Source organism: Podarcis gaigeae (genome assembly GCF_964106915.1).
Source record: "Podarcis gaigeae genome assembly, chromosome: 9".
In the NCBI taxonomy this organism is placed as follows: domain Eukaryota; kingdom Metazoa; phylum Chordata; class Lepidosauria; order Squamata; family Lacertidae; genus Podarcis; species Podarcis gaigeae.
The window spans coordinates 50,680,505-50,689,462 of record NC_139685.1 but is presented as its reverse complement, the minus strand read 5'-3'; the positions used below and the strand labels follow the sequence as shown (position 1 = coordinate 50,689,462).

Sequence of the window (8,958 nt, the reverse complement as noted above, 5' to 3'; positions counted from 1 at the left end):
TTTTACCACCTCTATTCTATGAGCTCCATGCTTTTTACCCAGACAGATAAGAAATCTTTCCCTCCCTCTCTCCCTTTATTAAAAGCACACACATACAAACAATATTTTTAAAAAACCTTTATTTACAATAGCTAAAAACAAACATAGTTGTCCTATAGCAGGAGTGGGGCAAAAATTCTGCTGCCATTTATTGCCAGAAAACAAACCAAGTATTTTGTAGCCTCCCTGAGAGCAGTAGAAAAACCTAAGTATGCAAAAGCTACTAAGATCAAGCTTTAGGAGGGGAAGAGGTAGAAACAGAATGATGTATGAGGTCTTTGATGCTATAGAGTGCAGTCACATGTCTAAGCACAAAGAATAAAACGAACCCATCATGACAGGATGAGACACCAACTTTTGAACACAGTGGTACCTCAGGTTACATATGCTTCAGGTTACATATGCTTCAGGTTTCACACTCCGCTAACCCAGAAATAGTGCTTCAGGTTAAGAAATTTGCTGCAGGATGAGAACAGAAATTGTGCTTTGGTGGCACGGCGGCAGCAAGAGGCCCCATTAGCTAAAGTGGTGCTTCAGGTTAAGAACACATCAGGTTAAGAACGGACCTCCGGATCGAATTAAGTACTTAACCCGAGGTACCACTGTAACTCTTTTAAGTCAAAGTGTGTGCCTTCTGGACTGAATTGTCTTGAATTTAGCACCTTCTTGATTCAAGACTTTCTTAAGATACAATGATTGGGCATCCACAACTGAACCACATCCCACTTCTTCTTTTTTATAATTTTTAATTAAGTTTTTGAAAAGTTTTTATACATATAAAACATAGTGATTTCAAACATTAAAATACAGAGTTCTTTCAAACTCTTAAACCTCCTCCCATCCCTCCATGGGTTCCATCTTTAAGATTAAATTTACTGCATCTTTTACCCTTATCTAGCTATTATATAACCATAATTATGATTAAATCAATTCCACACTACAAGTGTCTTTACATCCCTGCCAAAGATTTTAACTGTTTACAGTAGTCTTTTAAGTAATGTATGTATTACATAATGTATGTATTAAGTAATACGTATGTATTCCAGTCTTTAGAAAATACTTGATCTTCCTGGTTTCAGAATTTCCTTGTCAGTTTTGCCATTTCCGCATATTCCATCAGTTTCATCTGCCATTCTTCTTTTGTTGGTATTTCTCCTTCCTTCCATCTCTGGGCTAGTAGCACTCTTACTGCCATTGTTGCATACATAAAAAGTCTTTGATCTTCACTTGGGAACTGTTCACCTATAATGCCTAGTTAAAAGGCTTCTGATTTTTAAACAAATGTATTCTTAAACATTTTCTTTAACTCATTATATATCATTTCCCAGAAAGCCTTTACCAATTTACATGTCCACCACATATGGTAAAAAGTATCCTCTTTCTCTTTACATTTCCAACACGGTTTAGAACTTGTTTAGTACATTTTTTCAGTTTTACTCGGTGTTAGATACCAGCAATGCATCATTTTCTTATAATTTTCTTTCAACGAACAGCATTCAGTAAATTTTATTTCCTCTTTCCATAACTTTTCCCAGGATGAAAGTTGGATATTATATCCAAAGTCCTTAGCCCAGTGTATCACCACTGCCTTAAAAAAGAAATCAACACATCCGTACTTCTGGGCATTTGGCTGCATGCATATGCTGAATCCCTCTACAATGTCCCTGTGAATGGCAACGGGATTTTTTTACAGTGTCTTTGGGAGGTAGATTTCACCATATTGCAAGAGCCACAGAGAAATTTGATGGTAAATGGAAGGGCATCAGAAACAACTGATTATTTTGTGTGTCTGAATGTCTTCTTTTTCCAATGCACAATTTTAAACAATGTATACACCCCTTGATTGCTTTTTTTAAAAGACCCACCCATGAAGCAGTTTGTAAAAAGATACCTAGCAGTTCAAAAACATGTCAAAGTGCAAGCAGATAAATACCGTAGGTACCACTCTGGCGTTTCCTTGTGCTGCTCTGGTTTCGCCAGAAACGGTTTAGTCATGCTGGCCACATGATCCGGAAAAACTGTCTGCGGACAAACATCGGTTCCCTCGGCCAGTAAAGCAAGGTAAGCACGCAATCCCAGAGTTGTGCGTGACTGGACTTAACTGTCAGGGGTCCTTTATCTTTAACTTTTTTACCCTGTCAGTAAATCTAGGCACTTTGCGAGAACAGTAAGCGATTGCAAATAGAGCCTTCTGTAACCCGCTTTGGTATATTTTTTATTATAAAGCAGTATATCAATAAACAACAACAACAAAATAACGGCAGATGAGGAGGATTTGCGGTGAAATCCCGCTGAATGCGATAACCCTGCAAACCCATTCAGCTGTTGAGTCTAGGCCACTGGGCTTAGCCTAGTGAGTCATTAGAGCAGCTTGTAAATCGCTTGCTGTTGGCTGGGGTGGGGGGTGGGGTTGAAAAGTTAAGGACACTGGAGGTGCTGTGGAGTACATGGCCTCATTAGCATTTCAATGAGACCTGCTTGTTGACTCTGTGCCCAGCGCTTGGGCAGCTCCCATCAGAATCCGTCTTTGTTGGTTTTAGCTCCGGTCAAGTCCACTTGCTGCAAGAGGGGAGTTAGGCACATTTAGTTTGTTTAGTCAGGCAGAACACTCAACAGGAAGGAAGGCAGGGACGAAGGAGGAAGGGGATTCTCGGGCCTTGCCATTGTCTGGGCAACAGGGCTTAAGCAGCCGCCAATGATTTTTTTAGTCTATAAGGTGCACTTCAATCCCTCACAAATCCTCTCAGTGTGGAGCATGAGGGAGCACAGACATGGACAGATGGTGCAAAAAAACCCTTTGTTTTTGTCTTAAATGAGGAAGGGGGGGTATTTTGTCTTCTTTCAACCATTTAAGGTAGCCTTCTCCTTGAATTCTTTCCTTACCCACGTCTTTGTCTGAGAGATGGGAAGACAATTCATTGGCCAACTTGATAAGTGAGAAGTTTTATTTCTGGACTGGACCACATTCTGTCCCCACTCCTCACCCCCTACCCACCGGGCATAAATCTGCAGTGTGCTTTTTAACCTGGGAAACCTACACACACAACAAGTTGGTGGAGCTTTGCCTGGCATTAAGTTGCAGTTTTTAGAATAGTGCTACTTGCTAAATTTCTGCCTGTGACCACAGGAGGCCCTCAGGAAGGAAATGGGCACTTAGACCCCCCCCCCAATTATTGGGCAAAGACTAAGAAGGAAATGGTCCTCTCCACCCACTTTCTATGCGTGTTTTGAGCCTGGGTATGTTTTATTGGTGTGCAATAAAGACTTTTGTTTCTGTCACCAACTAAGGATGTTGCATGCTTGACATAAGGTGGAGGGGAAGGGATATCTTCCCAATGCTTTCTGCTGACTCTTTTTGAGGGCTGATTCAGAAATGGCGTAGATTCAGCTTACAAGGGACTTTTATTCAAGTATACTTTATCAAAGTCATTGTGGGCTCTTTTTTTTAAAAAAAAGAGTATTTGTGCATTTGTATATGTGTGTGTGTGAAAATAGACAGGGTCGCTGGTTCTTGAAGCCTGATGAGGATTTCCTAGAAGTGGCTATTTTGGCTGCTTTAACAAGTCCTGGAAATGAGAAATTTGTCATTCCCTAGAGAAAGCATTGTAAGTTATTTAAGAAAGAAAGGGAAAAAAATCCCTTCGGATGTCGAGCCATTGGGACACATCCTGTGCTTTCTCTCTGAAATGGGGTTAGTCAGCTGTCAACAAATGACCCATTTTCCCAGCTGTTGTTGAATGCATTTAACCATGACTATGCTTAGACTCGATGTCACTCAAAAGAATTGTTAGCAATGCAGAGAGAAAATAGAGCCCAAGCCTAGTCTAGTCAAACATTAACTTTCCACCAATACTCAAAAGAGAGGTGGTGATTAAAAGAGGAATACTATTTAAAAGGCAAAATAATCTGAAGAATAGTGTATTTTTTTTAATAAAAAAGTATTTGAAAACAAATTCCATAAATATTGGACAGTAGCAGAGTGATAAAACTTTGAATAATGAATAAATACAATATATATGTAGTAGACGGAATTTATATATACATAGATACTCATTTTTTATAACAAGGAAACCACTTAAATAAAGTTAACTAAAAAGCCTGCTGTTAGCCTGGTGGTTTTTTTTTTTTTACCACAGAGAAATACCCTATGCATTTATCAGTATCCAGATTGTATCTAGTTTTTATGAATTTAGTAAATGAGAGCCAGTTATTCCTGAAATTCTCCATCCCTTAGCCACACAAATTTCATGAGTTTGGCCATTTCTTTAAAAAATCCAAAACTTTACCAACCACTCTTTCAACGTTGAGGGAGCACAATCCCACCTTTTTGTGCTATCAGCATCCATGTTGCTGTTTACAAGTTCCCCGTTAGCTCTTTGCTATTAGGGTTCATTTGATTCCTAGAAGTATCCTGTGAAGAATGGTCCACTGGGGCAAATGGGGCACTGCCCCACCAAACTCACTCCACCACTGGCCTACCTTCTTACTTTCAGTCCAAGGGAGGGGTGGCATTTCTCACTGCCACTGTGGAACTTGACAGAGATGAGGATGGGGGCAAAAGTAGAATTAGTCAGTTCTGCCTCCTGCGCCACCTACTGTTGGCCTCCATGCCTGCCACTCCACCCCTCCCAATGGGCACCAGCCACCACTGTAAGTATCCCAGTAGAGTTGTCATAGGATCAAATTCTACATTTTGAGATCATTAGAAGTGGTCTGAATATCTGTTTTTATATAAAAGTACTTTATTCTTGGACGGTGCCACCAAGGATGGTCAGTATCTTCTTTCTGCAATCCACATGAAGGCAGGCAACTTCACTGCCCATGGACTGAACCTAAGTGCAGCATCCTTTCCTCACAGTCGCCAACCAGATGCCTATGGCAAGCCCTCTAGTGATTTCCTCACTTGGCAGTTCCCAGCAACTAGTATTCAGAGGCATGTTCCCTCCAAGAGCAAAGCTGTTGTGTCTAGTGGCCATTGACAACCATCTATTTGGATGGCCTTAAAAAAGAATTAGTCAAATTCGTAGAATATAAGGCTTTCACTCCATCTAGTAGGAGTTACTTCCATAACTTGACTATGTGCTGAGTGATAAAAGACTTTCCTTTGTCTGCCCTAAAACTCCCAACATTCAACTTCCCTTGATGGTTCTGGGTTCTGGTATTATGAGAGAGGGACTTTCCTTTACCTTCTTTCTCCACAACATGCATAATTTTACACATCCTCTATCATGTATGTCTCCCCTTTTTCATCTCTCCCCCCATCTGTAAAACCCCAAATATTTGTTGGTTTGTTTATTTACATTACAAAGCTGCATAATATTTTCCAAATCTCCAAGAGTCTAAGTGGTTGTAACCTTTCCTCATAGGGGTGTTGTCTAACCCCTTGATCATTCCGGTTGCCCTTTTCTGAACCTTTTCCAACTCTACAAAATCCTTTCTGAGCTGAGGCACCCAGAACTGTACATAGTCTCTGAAGTGAAGTCGCATAACAGATTTGCATAACAGCATTATGATATTGGGAAGTTTATTTTCAATCCCCTTTCCTAGCGATCCCTCCTATGGCATTTGCCATGTTCATAGCTGCTAGACACTGGGTTGACATCTTCATTGGTCTCTCCACTAGGACCCTGAGGTGTCTGCTTGGTCAGTCACTGTCTGTTCAAATCTCACGAGCGTATATACATTTTTATTTATTCATTTATTTATTTATTGCTACAGTGCACATCACTTTACACTTGCATACTTTGACTTTCAGTTTCCCATTTTATCCCCCATTCACTCAGTTCAGAAAGATCCTTTTGGAGTTCTATTGCAGCTCTTTTTTCTTTTAACCGCATTTGTATCACTCACATATTTGACTTTTTAACATGTTCATGAAACCGCAGGTCCGAACACCCTGGGGGATATCAATTTATACACCTTCCATTGGGAGAACTAACTTCTTGATCCACGCAGTTGTCTGAGAAATAGGAGTGAATGCCACATCTTCCTCTGTTTGCAAAAGCAGACCTGTCATTCATTGTTTGTGGTGCAATGTTAGACATACCTGTTCTAGACAGCACCATATTGTATGCAGCTTATTAACTTGGTTTCCTTCTGGACTCCAAGGATGGTCATGGTTTTTGAACCTGTGCCGACATATGGATTCTTAGAACTACCATGTGTTCCTTTCTCCACCATTGGCTGTGTGCTTCTTCTAATCTAGACTCATGATTCTTGAGTCCCTAACTTTTTCAGAAAATGAATCCTACAGTATGTGCAGTGCAAACCTGTTTAAATCCCCTCAGACGCTTTCCTCCTTCTGTTGGGATGAGATCAGTGCAGATCCTGGATGTCCTAGGACCACCCATACCTTCTCTGACAACAGCTGGCATTGCACACATCCAGACCCTTAACACACCCCAGATATGGAGAAGAATATTCCACCCAGCCAGGAAGATGTCTAGGGGGAGTGTGTTAGTTTGTTTGTAAGCTAACTCAAGTATCACGCAGAGAAAAGCTTGTGACAAACTTTAAAAAAACACAACCCCTCTTGAAATTATACCCTGTAACTGTAAGGAGTATGAAGTCTGTGATTTCCATCAGGAACAGTTAATCAAACTATCAGCTACATATTGTGGCAGCTCAGTTTTTGCACATCTGTTAAGCAGCACGGCTTGGGTAGGTTTCTCTTGCCTCTTGGAAGCTTTGTCAGTTCGCAAGAATGAGTGAAGAGGAGCCAGACAAATATAAAGGCCAGACAATCAAAGCTTTTATCTTTTAGATCTTTGCAGATGGGCCTTCTGATCAAATGACTAACAACTGCTGCCAGATCAGCAAGTAGCAACCACAAAACACCTGTACTTACTTAAGACGTTTAAATTGGAAGTTTTTCATGTAAGCTGTATTTACGTTCATACCTTCTCTAGATTCTGCGGCTCCCAAGTTCTGCAGCTAACATGATGTCACTCACAGGAATGGGAACTGAGGCCCTCAATGAAGCTACCTTTTTGTGCTATTATGACATGATGCGGCCTCTTGCACATCACAGGCTGAGCAGAAAGTTAAGAACACTTTGTTTCATTTATTCCTCAACCACCTCCAGTTACTCAGGGCTGGGTTGGGATTTTTCTCTTCCTACCGCATTATCCTCTCAAGAGCCATATAAGATGGCTTAGGCTGGGAGGGAGTCACTGGTCCATGGTCACCCAATGAGCCTTAATGCTGAGAGTGGATTATCCCAAAACTCTGATTCCCCTGACCAGTTGTTCCCAAACATTCTCCAGAACACAGACCACCTGAAAACTGCTGAGGGTGTTGGCAGACCACTTAATGATTTTTCAGCCCGTCGTAGCAAATGCGCTGTCCTGTGCTACATTGTCTTTTTATTTCTCCTTTTATTTTTTCTTGTATTACAATATACCTTGTATTTTCTTGTATTACAAGATGAATTCCATATTATTTAGACTGTAATACAACATGAGGCAATATAAGAAATAAAAGAAACAATAGCCAGTGTGGTGTAGTGCTTAAGAGCGGTAGTCTCGTAATCTGGGGAACCGGGTTCGCGTCTCCGCTCCTCCACATGCAGCTGCTGGGTGACCTTGGGCCAGTCACACTTCTCTGAAGTCTCTCAGCCCCACTCACCTCACAGAGTGTTTGTTGTGGGGGAGGAAGGGAAAGGAGATTGTGAGCCACTTTGAGACTGCTTAAAGGGAGTGAAAGGCGGGATATCAAATCCAAACTCCTCCTCCTCCTCCTCCTCCTCCTCCTCCTCCTCTTCTTCTTCTTCTTCTTCTTCTTCTTCTTCTTCTTCTTCTTCTTCTTCTTCTTCTAGCAAGACTATTAAATATCAATATGGATACTTAATGCAATGGATGTGACATCTCTTGTCTTCAACCACAAATCCACAGACGCGTTTCTTGGAACACCAGTATGTAGCTTGTGGATTGCTGGTGGTCCATGGACCACATTTTAGGAACCCCTGCCCAAACCATTGGGTTCCCTCAAGGTGGAAAATAATCCCCAAATTAGAAGCTGATTGAGTGAAATCTGCACTGCTTTTCTTGACTCTCATGTACTTTTATCCAGGAAGTTATCTATTGCTTTTCATTCCCGAGCAATGAGAATGTTGTATTCTTGTGATATTTTTAACCCTTATACACTGAACCACTTCCTGTAAACACAGACATGTGAGAACTACACATTCTTCCTGTAGACATAACACTGCACAGCTTATGGCAGTGGCAGCTTACTGAAAATCGCAGCTTGGGGCACTTCAGCAGTTGGGGTGGTGTGGGGGGAAACAAGAATCAAATTCACTGTCAGAAATAATTAGGAAGGGATTGAAGGTTAAAATGGAGGGGGGACAAGTATCATAATGCCATTAGATAAAAAGACACCACCAACTTTTAGAAAATTGCGTTTTGTAGTGCATACTGTACTTGCTTGTTTTCCAGAGATTATCAAAGAGCTGGAAAACTAAAATGATAAAGGGATTTGAACATCTTGTTTTAGTAAGAAGAAAAAGAATGCCGAAGATGTGGAGTCAATGGAATTTAGAAACAGGTTAATTAAAGGGAATGATGTTCGAAAGATATAAACAGACACTTAAAAAAGTAACATCACTCTACATACAATGCCAACCAATCGCTGAGTTCGGCCGGAGCAGGTACCATCCCATCAAGAGGTCCGTTCCACAAGATGTCAGAATTGAGCCTTTAGTGTGACAACCCCTACCTTTGAAACCCTCTGCAGTAATAAATCAGACAGGCACCTTCTCTATTGTTTTTATTTGGGGAGGGGATGCCTGCTAAAGAGGTTCCTCTTTCAAGAAGCCTTCTAATTGGAGATATCTATCTGTACAGTGGTACCTCGGGTTACATACGCTTCAGGTTACAGACTCCGCTAACCCAGAAATAGTACCTCGGGATAAGAACT

The 8,958-nt window shown here is 41.1% G+C and overlaps 1 long non-coding RNA gene across 2 annotated transcripts in view; it reads left to right on the top strand.

Annotated features, from left to right (window-relative positions):
• The window catches only part of LOC310852556, a 143,917-nt gene that overhangs the window by 17,249 nt on the left and 117,710 nt on the right, over positions 1-8,958 (top strand). The window lies entirely within an intron of this gene.